Raw genomic sequence first — 17,810 nt, forward strand, 5'->3', positions numbered from 1 at the left:
CACTTTAAAATATAAGACTTTAATTATTATACGTTTTGAAGTGATAATTAAAACAATCCTACGATTTAAAGTAGGAGTATTATTGTTTTCACTAGCCCTTAATTACCCACACAAAAAGGCCAATGTTAGTGGCTAGACATTTTGAAACTCCTACCAACGAAAGGTTAACCAAAAACAGATAAAATTTAGATTGGGATACTGACAAGCAACATGACTTGTAACAAAAAGCGCGGGAACATTTGCGCGGCGCCTAACTAATCTAATTATAACTTGTAACAATATGGAGTTATGACATCTAGCAATATCTGGACTAATTCAATTACTCCCGTATTTCCTCGAGTGTTCGTTTACGGGCACATGTCTATTCTATGCAGCTATATTGAAAGCATCAAAGTAATGAATTAGAAGGAAATCGAGAAGCTATTTGTCTAGAAAATCGTTAGGTCATCAATTATGTTACTGTAAGATCCTGACCATTTGCTTATTACTATCTTTTACCACTAGGTTTAATGTAGATGTTTTGCCAAGATTTTCAATTAATATGAATCTTATTTATAATAGTACTATTATAGTCATATAAGTTTTTAGAAGGTCACGGATTCATCGTCAGCAAGACCTAATTAAACAATGTGATTAAGGCCCGATTCGACCAAACTTTTATTCGAGAATAACTCCTGGTATAACTGGCACATTGACAGTTTCGGTATGGGAAATATGTGAAAACTGACCATTTATTCTGGGATTAATATTTAATTTTACTCTTGTTTGGTCGAATCCACCCTTAACGAAATAGTGATAACTACATATTGTTAAAACAGGACAAATAAACAACGTTCTAGCTTAGCAAAAGACGAAAGCCAATTTGCATTATTCCGTCGCCCGACTGCTTTTCAAGCTGCTTCTGACGTTTCTATTAGTACAGCACAACCTTTTAAACAGCACGCGTGCGGCAAACTGCATGCACCCTGCAGAAGTCTGATTGCTCACATACCTGGTTGGAATTCGTAAAGCAGACTCAGAGAAGCTAAACAATTTACATTTTTATTCCAGAAGCTGCAATCGAAACAACAAAACTTTGTATTGTCCCCGTTCTAAAAGATCTTTGATCGGCCCTCCTATTTTCCTACCTGCCCGGGTCTGGATGTTCAGGAGCTGGCGTAACGCCAGACTATTTCTTTTGTCTTTTCGATGCTCCTTCAAGTATCATCGACGTAGCATTTGCATCATGGGCGGGACTTGAAGGTTTATTTGTAAAAACTTATTCTTAATTATGAAGAACGAGGTTTTGTAACTGTCTAATAAATAATTCATTTATCACAGTCATAACATTTAATATTGATGACCTGATAAAGGTCAGTGAGCTGACAACGACAGTAAGCCACTTCCAACTGACAACAAATTAACATTTTATCAAGCCTGCCCTGATTGGCCGAAACATAAATGTATGAAGTCGTCAGTCTAAATGACCTATGCCAAACGGATGGTGGCATATAAAAACTGACAAAAAGTTGTGAATGTAGTCAGACATCACACAGAAGCAGAAAAAGTGTTTGTAAACTGTAGTTAAAATTGGGCTCATCTCATAAAGTTAAGGCTGGGTTGCACCATCTTACTTTAACTTTGACAAACGTCAAAATTCTGTCAAACTCCATACAAAAAGCACCGGTTATCGTCATAGTTACCGTTAAAGATACTGGTGGTGCAACTTAGCCTATACCAAGTAAATAATTTTATGATTTAAAGGACAGTAAAACTAATCACATGCTTATACTTCCACATCTCCTTCTGAATTCTGATTAGGACCCAGGCCATTGTTGACGCAATCAGTGGCATTTAGCTAAACTGCCTGGCAGGCATTACGTGTCAGCTTTGCCTAGCAAACAACATTTTAGTCATTTAGCTTTCCAAGAAATTTTGTAGCCAGCGAAAATAACAGAGTAAATATTTTGAGTTATAATTTTAGGAGGAAAAATATTATAAAACATGAACAATAATTAAAACGTGTGGTGTATGCAAGCAACACTAATAGGTGAAGTCATTTTTTAAGTGAAAAATTATAACTTACCTACTGAAAACTACGAAAATTTTGTTTTGAACGTCACTGTTGCGGACAGCCGCTCGGGCGTGCGGAAATAAGAAAATCCTTCGGTTAAAATGAAGATATATTCCTGCAAAATATGCCCACAACGGCTATCAAAAAAACATCAACTTCAAACTAAACAAAAGGTATCAAAAGTAATAAAAAAAGTATAAAAAACATAGACAATATAAAAAAGAGGTTGGTCCACCAATCGGTTCCCAACATCCTCCCCTCCTGTGGCGAAGCCACACTACTCTAGGGGTGCACCGACAGGTGGATCAGCCTGGATGAAATGGGAATGAAGCACCCTAGATGGCATGAATCGGGGTCGGCTGGTATCTCTGCAGTGGGCTGTGGGCGGCTATTAATAAGAGCTTCTGCTTTTCTCAGAGCATGGCATACAAGGCAGTCTCTACGTGGCGTCATGTGCGGAGCCACTGACGGTTGAAAGGACCAAGAAATGCCAGGGTTGGCTCCAGTATCTGCCATGGACTTCAATATGTTGGAAGCGCCGACGAAAGCCGTCCCACTGTCGGGAAAAATCTTCAATGGAGCACCGCGTCGTGCAATAAAACGCCTCCAACGCCATGAGCGCGCTGTCTGTCGATAAACTGGCCACCAGCTCCAAATGGATCGCTCTCGCAGTCAAGCAGGTGAAGAGTGTGATCCAACGTTTCTCATGCCTTCGCCCCGCTGTGATGAGAACTGGACCCATGCAATCTAACCCCACGCAAGTAATGGACGTAGGTGATGCGCTAGTCTCTCCGGAGGTAGGTCTTCAATGGGCGGAGACATGGCTTTCGCTTTATTAAGAATGCACCAGGCACACTGTAGGACGGGATCGAATGGAGGCCCGCAGATGGAGCACCCAAAAACCTCGACGGACTGCATTCATCACAAGTCTTGGTTGGGCGTGCGCAGCTTTCTGGTGGTAATATCTTAACATAAGCTGTACTGTTCTATTTCGGCCATCCAGGAGCATGGGACGCTTTGTCGAAACTGGAGCTTCCACTGTATCGATGCGACCGCGGAGTCGAACAATGCCTTCGTCGTCCGTATACGGCGCGAACATCCAAATTCGGCTCTGTTTTTCAACTGGGGCAGACCTCTGCAGCGCCTCATATTCCTCCGAGAAAGATTCCTTCTGGTAACTCCTGAATATATGTTGCTCAGCCTTCAGCAAGTCCTCAGCTTCAAGAGGCTTCAAAAGCTTCATGAAATGACAAAATGAGGATGGACGTCGTGAATGATGATTTAAAAGATTATCCAAACGAGTCGAAATTAATTTTGAATTTATTCGATTTCTAAGAATTTTGATAAATTGGTGCGCGCGAGCAGTCGCGCGCACAAATCTCAGCCAAACAGAAAAACGCGTCGAATCTGCTACGACCGGGCTAGACGTATCTACCGTTACATGAATGCTATCAATTTTCTTAAATTTTCGAAAGCATTCTATACTTAGAGCTGACGAAGGTTCAGTATTTGGCCAAAGCTTCAACTGGTCGCTGGGTAAGGCCTCATCCCAGCCAACCTTGTCTGTCCAGGCAGCCTGGAGGAGGATTCGTCCGTGAATAGTAAATGGCAATAAAATGCCCATCGAATCAATCAAACGCATAAAATAGGAAAGTGTATCGCGTTTGATCAACCTGGACGGAACCTCCCCAGGGAACTCAGGACGAAAGCTTAAAACATCACCAAATTGACCGCTCGAGAGACGGTCGTCTAGAAGGTGAATAGTTCGTTGTTGTTGAGACCCAAATGATCGCGGGAGTTTAGACACACCGAGTGTCTCCGATTTAAAAATCTCCCTAACTAAAAAATCTAAAGTCTCTAATGAAGATTCCTCAATAACGTCTAAATGATTGACGAACTCAACTGACTTGGTCTTACTATTGCTAGCACTAGCGCCATGTACCACCCAGCCCAAATGCGTTAAAGTCGCGACTGGTTGGTCACGCGAACCTGACCTGACTTCACGAGCAACAGAAAGATGCCAGTCCCCTGCTCCTATTAAAATAGTAGGGGTACCTTCAGTAAATGAAATCTCTTTTGCAATCTCTGACAGATGTGCACATGCTGAAATATCAGAATAATTAACAGATTGTTTAGACAAATTCAAATTCTTTATAGTTCTTGCATTGTTAATTGTGTATGAAGTAGAAGTATATTTTCCCTTAATATTGAAACTGACAAAACGAGTTTTATCCTCCCTAGACATTCCTCCTACTCCTTGAACCCGTACACGACCTTCTGGTCCACTCAAACCCAAACGATCAGCAATGTCTGAGTCAATTAACGTAGCTGTGGAACCGTCATCCAAAAGAGCTAAAGTCTCTACCTCACCTAAAGGACCGCTAACTATGACCGGTAACACTTTCAGTAAAACTTTCTGAGACTGGAACGGTTCATGGGAACTCGCGTAGGTAGAGTTGTTATCGACTGTACTCGATGGTCGAGTCGTTGTGGATTTTTCCAAAGGAGTATTAGTTTCAGTTGAGAAAACTTTTTGTTGGCGTAGGCGTTACTTTTTGNTAATGATCGATGGGATGAATTTGACTGGCGATCTGACGCCTCCCCAATGGCATGATGGGCAGAATGAGGGTCAGTGGAAGTCGCCTCAATTGAATGGACAGTGGACTTACCTTGAATCCGTTTCATATTTACCAAAATGTGGATCCGGCTAAATGGATCCGGCTCGAAACTATGTTGCGGACAGCCGCTCGGGCGTGCGGAAATAAGAAAAACCTTCGGTTAAAATGAAGATATATTCCTGCAAAATATGCCCACAACGGCTATCAAAAAAACATCAACTTCAAACTAAACAAAAGGTATCAAAAGTAATAAAAAAAGTATAAAAAACATAGACAATATAAAAAAGAGGTTGGTCCACCAATCGGTTCCCAACAGTCACTTCTCTAACTTATTTAGATTTTATAAACATATTGGCGTAAAACACAAAATATTTTATGGGCCACTAAATTGAAAACTCTTTTTCAATAAAATTGGCGTGGACTATAAACACTATGGAACAAGTTATTTATTAAAAGAGTAAGTAAATATTCAAAATAATAACTTTGAGTGCACGTGAAAATTCATGGAAAGTATTTAGCAGGGAAACGCTAAATGTATGCACGCTTTAATTTAAAATGGCGCCGAGCTAGAAATAAAGGGTGTGTAGTAAAGCGCCAGGAATTTGACACCTCCATTAAAAACGCATTAAAGGGGAGAAAAAAGTTAAAATGAAATGACATACACCTTTTAATTTGTTTAGATTAGGATTGGATTTTATGAAATATTTCGATGGAAAACTTTGCAAGAAGAAACCTTCTTCTTCAGCATTTTTCTGTTTTTCAACATTTACAATAGGCTAGATGACAAAACTTTTAATTGACGTCACGATTGTGTATAATTTTTACATAGTGGTGTCGTCACGTGACATTTCAACTCGACGTGCCATTGTGATTTTATGAAAAAAAATAAAAATAAAAAAAATATATCTGTCTAATAGAGACAAATTTTATGACCTGACTTATGGACCTGTGATTTCACAATAAACACAATTTGAATTTAAATTTGAATTTGATAGACTAAATATTTAATTTTTATTTCATTACCGAGAATCATTGCTATTTTATAATATTTTGCACTTTTCACTATAGATATTTTGCCCTGAAACACTGACATTAATTTTCAAAATAACTTTAGTACGTCAGTCTACATCAACTTTACACCATCTTAATGACAGATCACAGTGCTATTAGTACAGTAGACAGCCTAGGCTATACATTTTATTACACAAACCATAACATACCGCAGCATTTAGCTTGATGTACATCGTTCAACATATTCTTAAGTGGAAAATTGCGCTCGGCAGAAGACACTCCGTCCATCAAGAGCTAAGTAATTGTTTGGCGCGACTCCAGACCCTCCCTGGATGCAGTGGGGTTCTTCAAGTACTTTTAGGTAGGGCTATTTAGTTTATTATAGTTTTTTGAGCTATAGTGCAAATATACAGGGTGAAATTGAAATCGTTGGCATCCTTTTAAAATAGACTCTACCTACTCATACATAGTATATTCCCCAATGTTTTTTATGCAGAACAAGGCAGGTATTTGACCGCAATCGCACCTGATGTTAAGTGAGATGCTGTCTAGGATGGCCATATCTGCCCCGTAAGTTCTTATTCACTCTCGCCTTTGAAAGGGCCCGGATTATAGTCTTCGGGAAAGACAGCAGCAGGCAACGAATTCCAGACCCTAGCATTATAAAAGGGATATCGAAACGAATATGAAACAAGTCAAATAAGTTTAGCCTTATTTTAAAAGCATGCCAAGGATTTTAATTTCACTCTTATACTTGGACTTTTAAGAAAAAAGATGATCATTAAACTGGTCTAATATTATTCTGAATCAAAAGTATAATCCCCATCTTCTTATTGGTTACGTTACATTCAAACCAATTCAAACCAATCATAGGCTTGAATCTATTCTCAAGTATGGATTCATAGTCAAGTTGCTTTTTAAATATGGGCCTAAGCGAGTAACAAGTAATCGTAGTACTAGATCTAACACTTAAACGTCTAAACAATTTTATTATCGTTATTTAGGATCAGGTGCGGTCACGAGATTGAGGTCAAGCGTGAGCTCTTAAAGAAAATTCGAGACAAAAACTGACTGTCAAGTCGATTATAGCTCAAGAAGGATGAAAGGTCAATTGGTTTTAATCCACCATCAATATCAAGTAATCTCAATCCACCTAAATGGGGATGGGGATAATGACACCGTCTACGGTAATTTTAGGGTAAAAATGGGCTCAAATTAGTACTTAAAAGAATGACGTCAATTATCTTGATAATTATAATAAAAAATAAAAAATTTCATGATGAACGATAAATCAAGTGTTTAATTTTTTTTTCTCCTAAATCGTAGGTAAAGTGATATAAAAAAAAATAACACCATTGTATCTACATGACAGCAATTGTTTTTAATGGCTGTCAAAAACAAAGTAACCAGCGTAACTGGCTGAAAAATTTTCATTTGGGTTTTGAAAAAAGGATTATATAAATATTAAAAGCAATTAGCGATACATAAACCTCATAAATGTCGATTTTGCCGACCTTAAGACTATGTGCCCGTAATAGAGAGACTTCTATAGAGAACACGTTTGAACATTTCCTATGTTAGTTTCCGTTCGTGTATTCTGCGGTGAAGACCCTTGTACAATTAGTACAAATCAAAACCCAATCGGTCTCAGACCATAACACATGATCTAGTTCAAAACTGACTTCCAACATCACGTCTTTTGGTTCGTCCCAAAACTATACTGAATCGACATTTGTAGGAAACCAAATTCCGTAATGTACAGTCGACATCGGACTATACATTTAAAATAGCATCTATTACAACAATACAGGGTGTTTAAATCATTGGCATCCTTTTAAAATAAGACTTTACTCATGATACATAGGTACTCGTAGTACATTCCCCAAATATTATGAGAAAAATCCATTGCGTTTTTTGTCTTTATTTTTACTATTTACTTGTATTAGTCTGCTCTTCAAAGAGTTTTAAAAGATTGTACAATCAATAGCCATTTGCTGTTGACTGTGATTTAAGCTTTTACGTGCTGTCGTTTGTACCAGGTTTTAATTATTGCCATTTTAACTCATTGGATTTCTCTCTTAATTTGAGGAATGTATTATGTAGAGGTATGAGTAGTGTTGGGAACCGATAGCAGGATCAACTTTTTATATTTATCTATGTCTTTTATACTTTTTATATCTTTAGACACCTTTTGTTTTTAGTGTTATTATTACTGGTTTTTTTATTACCGTTGATGGTATTTTACTGTCAGCGCATTTTATTAAATAAACTTTCTTCATTTTGTGAGCAAGATATTAATTTCCGCCTGACACGCCGCCCCATCAGAGCGGTCCATAACAAGTAGAGTATTTTTGTAAAAGGATGCCAAACGATTTAAACATCCTGTATAAGCTAGTGTTTATCTTGATATGCTGCCTCTACCTGAAACTCCCAATAGATTCAAATCCCAACATTTATTAGGGTACCCTAATTAATATCGATACCGGCGTAGGTCAGTACCCGATATTATTTTCGCTGAATGTACGGGACTTTCAACGGTTGTTCGAAAGTTCGCCGACGAGTTTACTGCTCATTTTACTGAGCAATTATGGCTGTATTGAACTTTGTGTTCGTTTTACATTACAGAAGCTATACAATTGGACGAAATAAACGATTATTTTACAATATTTGTACATAAGGTATTTACATTTCTAAGATTTCTAAGAGTCAACACTATTGGTAGATGTTAAGTAAATGTTCTAACAAAATTAATTTCATTTTTATAAAGCAGGTAAAAGTATCTTACCTACGTACGAGTATCGCGCCATGTGTAATATTTATAATGGGTTTGGGAGCTTGTTTTTCAGCAATTTCTTTTGTTAATCAAAGTTCGTTCGTTTCAGCCGAAAGACGTCCACTGCTGGACAAAGGCCTCCCCCAAGGATTTCCACAAAGACCGGTCCTGCGCCGCTTGCATCCAGGAATCCAGTTAATCAAAGTACAAAGTAAAAAATATTTTAGTTTGGAAAACATTTTATTTTGGAATACAAATATTAAATCATAACGAGTCCAATTTGGGTCTGGTACAAAAACATATTTCTTTTTTTATTTCTCTCAATAAAAAATCCTAAGTACCTTTCAAACTAGTGTTCTAACCCATCATTCTGAAGTTTCTAATTAAAGAGAAGTTTTTAAAGTTGTGTAGGTACAACCTATGATAGCGAGGCGTCCATGGGAAAAGCTATATTACAGGCAATAGCATCATTTATTAAGATTTCCAAGAGGCATGCATTTCCAAGAGGTATATTAATTATTATTATAATAATTATTATTGTTAAGCTGTGTTAAAGTTGTATTTTTTTGTTATGGTGACAATAAAGGTTTATTTATTTATTTATTTATTTATTTATTTATTTATTTATTTATTTATTTATTTATTTATTTATTTATATAAAGGCAGGAATAAACAAACGTTAGCGCGTGTTAAAAGAGCACAGCGCCATCTATTATGCCAATTAAGAAATAAGTTTTATTTACATTTTTGTTTGATGAGCTTGCTGTTACACTCAAACTTATACAGTAGACAGAAATGGTTTATACAGATGAAAATTAAATACTCAGCTAACATTACTGTTCCATGTTGACAATATCACCTTAAAACCATAAGCCTGCGCTTAGCGCCAAAAATCACAAAGCCACAAAATTTAAATATTTGCACCTTATTTTCAACCCGTAGCTGACACTTTTTAATCCTCTTGATATCAACGTTTGCCACAGCATTGCGATTTAAGTGTTTTGTTTATTGAGACATTTTGTTTATTATTTTAGACGATTATCACACTGCACCGCGCTCAGACGCGTTTTCAGTGTGTTGTGCCGCGCGTGTTTTCTATACAAACTGAGGTACTTGCATACAATGATTAAATCTGTCGTCCCGCGTACCGCGGCGGAGCGCGGTGCAGTGTGATAATCGCCTTAAGGACAGACTTGAATAATATTAATCTAAAATGTATTGGATAACTGAGGTACCTACTGCGCTCCACTTAGTCTTACATTTTAGTTGTACGAGTATGCAATTTCAATGTGCCTTCGTCCATACATACTAAATTACTGTGTTCATATTCTTAGACTACTTTAAATTTTGTATATGACGATCAGATACATACCTATTAAAGAGCATCTGAGCGTATATTAGTTATATTAAAATACAATTGATAAAATGTTATTTTAGCCTTCAGCCGAGCCAAGACAAAAACACTTCAATGAAACCCTTACAGTTATACTGTCACGCTTCTAAAGTTGGCATGCAGGTAAATGAAGCTTCCTGATCGAACTGAAAGTTGCAAATAGCTATTTAATTTTAGCCAGTCGAACAGCAAAACGACATTGATCTAGTCTCTCCGTCCTTTTACCTCACTTGGGGTGAGATGAGTAAGGCCCGGTTTTTTGATTCGTAGTTTCAATCATCAAATTTCAATTTCAATGGTCAAATTTGACAGATGTCATATGACAAATGGTTAAATATCAGAAAAAAATGTTTTTCGAACAATGGTTAGCTTGACTTTTAGTACATTTTTAACTATTTGTTTACATTTTGTTAATATTTAACCATTACCAACCATTTTTATTTTAATCTTGTTTCTCTTTTTTATATCACTGCACCTACCTACTACCTATGTACGCTGTATTACTGTGCAGGAGACTGGCACCGGCTGCAAACCAGCGCTGCATGGACCTAGTGCCGTACAGCTTACGCTGAGCCGGATGCCCTTATCACCTTATTTTTAATTGTTAAGCTGTGTTAAAGTTGTATTTTTTTTTGTTATGGTGACAATAAAGGTTTATTTATTTATTTATTTAGTAGCAAAATTTAAAAATTATTTATTTTAACTAAGAATCAAAAAACTGGGCCTAAGTCTGTAGACTATAAAATTTATCTGAACTAAAAAAAAACAAACCACGTTACGTAATTATTTAAAAAATGCAAGCTAATAACTATTGCTTTAATAATACGCATAAAAATCTTGATAAAGCAATCATCACCATCATCATCATTTCAGCTACAGGATGTCCTCCCACTGCTGAACATAGGCCTCCCCCAATGACTTCCACATCGCACGATTGGTAGCGGCCTGCATCCAGCGCCTTCCTGTTACCTTTATCAGGTCGTCGTTTATCAGGATAAAGTAATAATTTTGTTTAATAGACCATTGTATTTACACACATCGTTGTGGTAGGAACAAATGGTCATGTCCCGGTAAAATCGCAGTTCGCGTCTCTATGGCAGCCCATTCGAGCTACCAGCTGCCTATTTGTTCAGCGTAGCAGCGGTTTAGCCGTGTGAATTAATTACATATTTGCCCCACTGTAATTATGTTCGCGGTACGCTCGACTCGATATGACCCAATTTTTGCCCGCTTTTGTAATTAACAAAAATAACCGTACGTTTTTCAGTTAAAACTATTGATTGCGAAACAGATTATAGAATTAAATTGTTTATGGGCGGGGCTCCATTCGTGGTATTTAATTTCAACTTTTTTTTTAATCCACAACGAGGAAGCTGTTGGTTTGTATCTCACCTGATGGTAAGTGATGATCAGGCCGAAGGTGGAAGCGAGCTTCACCCGGAATCTTCAACCACGGGGGAACTGGCTATCTTACCTCTAACTGACGGAATGCAACAATGCTGTAAACATTGTTGTTATGGCGACAGACTTAGGTAAGATGGTGGTAGCTAGCCAGGCGGACTAAGAACAAGCCCTACCACCAACCAAACCGAACAGAAAAATCTGCTCCCACTGAGAATCGAACCCGAGACCTCTGCGTCTGAAGTAGGTGGTCTTACCACTAGACCACAGAGGCGGTTAAATAAAACTATCCATTATACGGTAGCGATAGCGTTAAATGAATATCTTTCACCACCGTTCCAGCGGTATGCAAATGGTGACGCAGTCTAGCCATAAACACGAAATGAGAGTTTATTCCCAACAATTCCATTCCATTGCAAAATTGCCATTTTTATGTTTCATTGTTTTCCGATTCCTATTCACGAATCGCTATTCCCAAACACTGGGTTATTGAAAGCATTATTTACTAAGCATTTTATACGTCTTTTGGTCTTTGTTTTCCATTTTTGCGTTTCACATTCGACGTTGTTCTTTGTAACTATAACAAAACATTTTCATAGGTCAAGGATTATTTTTCATTCCAGGTAATACCTGGTTGATTGATCCTTGAATAATCCTAAGGGTTGAAATTTAGGAAATCTGCCAAAGTTAATTAATATTAAATTTCAACCCTTTAACTGGCATAGAGAAAATATTTTTCATTGATTTTGAAATGGTGTTACAGGATTGAAAGTTAAATGATTCAAAGTCTAAATCTTTAATAATTTGTCTACCTATAGGTATTTTTAAGACACTACAAGAAACAACTATAAAATCCACATCGTGATATAGACATCCGTCATTAACTGCTGCTAAGCTGAACTAAAGCTTAACCAGTGAAAATAGGTACAAATATAAACGTCAATCAAAATTAATGTGATTGATTAGTCTGAAGATAAAATAGACGTCACGAAAATAAAATAAGGAAATAGTTGAATTCGGCCTGTTTTATATTTATACTTGAAGTGAATTGGAAGGGAAGTCAGTGAAGAGATCCAATTAGCTAAATCTAATTTAGTTTTCAATTATCATTAGTAAAATTCTGTGAAAAAGATCTTAGCTGCGAATAATTTACTAACATAAGTGTGTTTATTGGTGTAAAAGGCACTTTGAAATCGTTGCGAGTCGTTAACAAAAACGCTAACAAACAAAAAATATTTTTTCGTACGTTCGACACAAACATGTGGGCTTAGTGTGAATTTACATCAAACGTATTCGATATAGACTGCGTAAAAAAATGACATTAAGGCTGAGTTGCACCACCTAACTTTGACCGTAAACGATAATCGGTGCTTTTTGCATGGAGTTTGACAGGTTTTTGACGTTTGTCAAAGTTAAAGTAAGATGGTCAACCCAGCCTTAATGTATGACGGATTAAAAACGCCCCTAGCGGATACTTTCAACAATTAAAGTTTTCATAGAGTTTTTTGACGCACTCGGTATCGAATACCTACGTTTGATGTAAACTCACACTACGCCCCTTGGTGTCAAACTTTACGAGCTGCCAAGACCGTTGTTCGGATTGAGGAATGTCATACGTTTTGGCGGCTCGTAAAACCTCAGTCCCACCTTAGTTTTTACCATACGATACCATCTGTTACCTTAAGGAATCTACACACTTAGCCCGGCCGCTTGGTGTCGGCAGCTTTATTTTAAAAAAATCATGATGACCTGTACCTACTTTATTTGATTTTTACCAAAAGTCGATGAATATATCGGCGGGTCAGCGAGTTCGGTGTGTAGACTGAATTTACCTACAATATAGAACATAATATGTACTGGCTAAAAAATTATTTTATTTTTGCAGGTAGGCTTTTAAAAAAGCACTTTTACACGCCCCATTATTAACCCTACCACTGCTTCGGGACAATAAATGGGCCAGTGCTGAGAAAGAGCAGCGCAAGAAACTCAGTCACTATTGTTAGCCTCTTTCTCAAGGGTTCAAAGTTCAAATAAGTATTTACATAGTTTAAAAAAAATGCCAGCTTAGGATACATTCCCAATGGAACTAAGTACACGTCATGATAGAATAAGTTCGTTATAAGTGTCTTATTTGCCACATCAGTTAGGTCATAACGAGTTTTTCAAGCCTTGCAATTGGAACTAGAAGGTTGGAGGTGACGTCTGAAAAACGTTGCGGCGGCAGAGTGCGCGCGGGTCGGCTCGCTTTGTTACAGTCACCTGTTAAGCCCCACTCGGATATTTCATCCCGTTCGAAAAACGAATTCTCAATAGAATGGGTTGAAACACTCGAACGTAGAGTTCCAAATTCAAACGTGAATTGGAATTGTCATCGGTGTTCATTTGTTTGATGATCTTTTGTTTTTGGTGGGTGAAAGGGAAGAATATAATTCGTCACCCATCACGGGCAGTGTCCTCCATTTAGATGTTTTTACTGTCTTTTTACCATTTGAAAAGATATGGCGATAGCCTTTTACATTTAATTACCATAGACAATTAAAATTTCTTACATTTATGTCTTATCTTACGTTTATCAACTGAACGAGAATTTTTGTTGGGTACATTTTTGGTATGTTAATGTAGTATTCCTACTAATTTATGATTTTGTTTAAACACAGTTACGTCAACGTGTAGGTACGGTCAGTTCAGTATCAGTGCTTTATTTTGCGTCAGTGATTCAATTCACACGTTAGTATCAGTACTGACATTGAACTCAGGTTCACGGAGCTTCAGTGTTATGTCTGTGATTGCTGATCCGTGACTGAACTGCGCCGAAACGTTGACAGATTGTGTGAATCAACCATAATAAGTTAAAATTAGAATGTTCGTATTTCAAAATCTATTCTTTATTTAATTAAAAAAAATCAGGTTGTCTGAAAGAGATTGCTTTATTATAAAGAGCGCCAAATTTTTTTATGCATAACAAGGCAGATATTTGACTGCAATCGCACCTGGTGTAAAGTGAAATGCAGTCGAGGATGGTACGAGTATTTACTCACTCGCCTTTAAAAGGCCCGGATTATAATGTTCGGGAAACACAGAAATATGCCGTATCATTTCTATAGGTATTTATTTATTTATTCAGAAACTCAACAGCTGTTTTACAATATTCATGTTAGTTTGATGAGCATTAAATCTAAGCCAATTTAAGAGTTTCCTAGCTGCTCAAATAAGTTCGTACATTATCACATTTATCAGGTAGGTAATGAGTACCAAGCGTTGCAGTTTCAACCGTGCCTACAGAATAATCGTTTCTTGTCTTGTGTGGTGTTCTATCTATCTCTCTATCTATCTCTCGTATCTATTTGAAGACGCAACCGCTCGACTTTCTACGGACTTTGCTATTCCAAAGCTATCAGAAATGTTATTACTGCCTCTGTTTTTCGTTTGCAACGAGCGTGGAAATCGAAGTGCTTAACATAACACCGATTCGGGTCGCCGGGGCAGGTCAGCGCAGCGCCAAACAGGTGCCACAATGCGAATTTATACCGAAGGTTCAATGCTGTAGAGTTGGTTTTTGAATGGCATAGGTAATATTTTATTCTTGCTTGGATACTGCTGTGGATTATGACAATGCTCCTTCTTCTTGTGAGTCGGTTTGTGCCGAATTTAGGACCTCAAGAATGGATATAGCATAATTAGACTACCAAAGTATATTTGTACGCGCTTTTGATTTTGTTTTGGTCCCTATACAATAAGCCTAGGGTGGATATTAAAATATTTTTCAGAAAATCTGGCATTGTTAATAATGGTGTGATGAATTAATTTAAACAGGTTTTAACGCGATACGCGGATAGGTAATATTTCCTGTATTTGCCTGACATTTCAATATTTCAATATTACTATCCGCGAAAGTTTAAAATTAATTAATAGTGTGATGATGACGTGTATGTGTATGATTAAGCCTTCAAATAATATTATCTTTAATCTATGAAAATTTAGGCATTATTTTTGTTTTTAAGGTTTTGTCACTAAGGCTTGTGCAGGCGTTGAAATAGTGATCCTACTGAATTTGATTTAGTTACGCAACTACGTAATATCGTTTTAACTTACGTAACTCCTTTATTGGTGGACTAAAAATAGTCAATTATCAGGTCAAATTTTAACATTCAGTTGAATGAATGGATTAAAATCAAATGGAATTCATCGTAATGCTGATTACATCATCATGAAGGCCATAGGTTACTTTTATAATTAATTATTGTGCATTTTTACATGGTTTTCAGCTGAAAGTACTTAAAAACGTAACGTTTAAAGATTTCTTGATTTTGATTTAAGCAAAGAAGAGAATGTAATGCTTTATTTATAGTCCGTCTTTCCTAAGAGTAGGCGCACACCGTTGATTTTTCGTCGGCCGATAGTTTAGTCGGGCAGTTGATCAGTATGGGTATGTATGAGAGTGCGCACACTACGCCGATTCGATTTGGCCGATTCTTCATACAATTTAAAATCGGGCACAACTATCGGCCAATTAAAAATCAACGGTGTGCGCCTACTCTCATGCTTGCTTGTGGCCTTGACTTACTTGACTTAAGGTCCTATGTCCCCTAGATGGAGCAGAGGGCGTCCACAACAGTCCTCCATAGCTTGTGGTCTTTATGTTATAAAAAACTATCTGCCTATGTATAGTTTTCTGTTTTTGGAAACTAGATGCCGCTATCATAAATTAGATCGCGGTGACAAAGTATTTTTCCAAATCAATAGTTCACTATAATCAAGAGGTGAACTATTATTAACTGACTGGGCATGCTTTTGGATAACTAACCTTGCCAGAAGGTGACTTTAGCAAGATCAAGTAGGTACTTATACGTATGATTAATGCGTCTTTTACATTCTTTTATTATAGTAGTAAGCTGAAATTATTATAGCAACGTCTAAACTTAATGCTTTCGATAAAATGTTGACGTTAATGTAAAATTAATGATTTTATCGACATTAATATTAGGTTGAAATTATGTTTTGTTTTTTGGTAAAAAGAGGTAAAATATTTAAAGAAGTTAAGCCAATAATTATGTATTTGACAAGTAGTTACTCAGATAATGAAACTATTTTTAATCTGACCTAGTAGGATATATTATATATATAGGAAATGACTGAAACTTCAGTATGAAGTTCCACAGCTTATAAAAGCCAATCAGTGAATGCTAATTAGTCTAGCTAGAACGAAAGTTTTACTGTCATTGGCCAGCAACGATAATAATCAAAGAAAATAAGAGGAGTTTACAACCACTTTTTCCACTGCTAAGCTGTGAATTACAATTGAATATTTTTGTCTTGCGTTGATTGTGAACAGTGATACTGTCAATAACTCCATCATTAGTACAAATGAAATAAATAAGCAAACATAAATTAATAGACACTGTCCAGTTGTGTAATAATACTGCTATCAATGCTCACAAAACTGGACAGTGGTTAAAACCGTCAGACAAAAAGAACGATAAGAATTTCCCGACAAAAATATAGAGTAATAATTGCACGCATTTTTCATAAATACACTTCCTATCACAATAAAATGGCTATCATCGAACGCCATGATCGTGAGTCCCGAACCATCACACAAAGTGCCACCTGGCTCATTGAGAAATGAACCGTCCGCCATAATTGTCCGTTCGCGAGCATTTCCCGGACACAGCGAGAATTCACGGACACAGCGAGAATTCACGGACACAGCGAGTGGATCGCGTCAATTCCGCTACTATAAATTTTATCAGATTCCCCGTCCGGACATCGGGTATAAATTTTTATCGTCCAATGTATATTTTTAACGCTTCCCAACCATACACAGCCGATGGATTAATGTATATTATTTTTCCGATTTTTAGCTTTCTGCCCGGAACGGAGAGTGATTTTGGATTATGTGGAACCGTTTCCGATAATTTGAATATTTATATTTAATGGGTGTGCTTCGTTTTAACGTTCTACTGTATAACAGCGGATTAGATGAAATCGTTTTCGAATACACCAGTAATATACAGGCGATATTTTTAAAACTGTATGGACCTTTTTCGTGTTTTCAAAGTGACTGAATTTCAGCTTTTATGCCACTTTACTAGTAGAATAGAATAGAATAGGTTTATTGACACAATAAAAAAGACACAATACAGAAAAAAAGACAACAGAAACACATAATTATATGTAGGCTATTAAAACAAAGAGGTAAAGGTGAGTAAAAACTGTACCAATAGGCCCCGATCAGCATTTATCGTGACATGCTTAAAAGGGCGAGTCACGAAGCTGGTCTTCCGCGGACGCCCTTGCTTATTGCGCATCCCTTGGAGAAGACACCGACTAAAAATAATGTAATCGTAATTATAATAACAGTGAAAGTTCGACGTCTCTCCAAGGGTTGTGTGTATAATACGGTTACGCATGTTTTTGAAACAATGACACATGTAATCTAATTTTTGAATCGGGTCACGAGAGTTCACGTTGAAATGTTATATTTTAATGTGGCCTTGCGTGCAAATTAACTGAACAATACGTTCTTTAATAACTTTGAAAGCTTTTCCCATAATCTGGATT

The sequence above is a fragment of the Ostrinia furnacalis genome, unplaced genomic scaffold, assembly GCF_004193835.3.
Source record: "Ostrinia furnacalis isolate ACB-3 unplaced genomic scaffold, ASM419383v2 OfSCF7578, whole genome shotgun sequence".
Taxonomy (NCBI): Eukaryota; Metazoa; Arthropoda; class Insecta; order Lepidoptera; family Crambidae; genus Ostrinia; species Ostrinia furnacalis.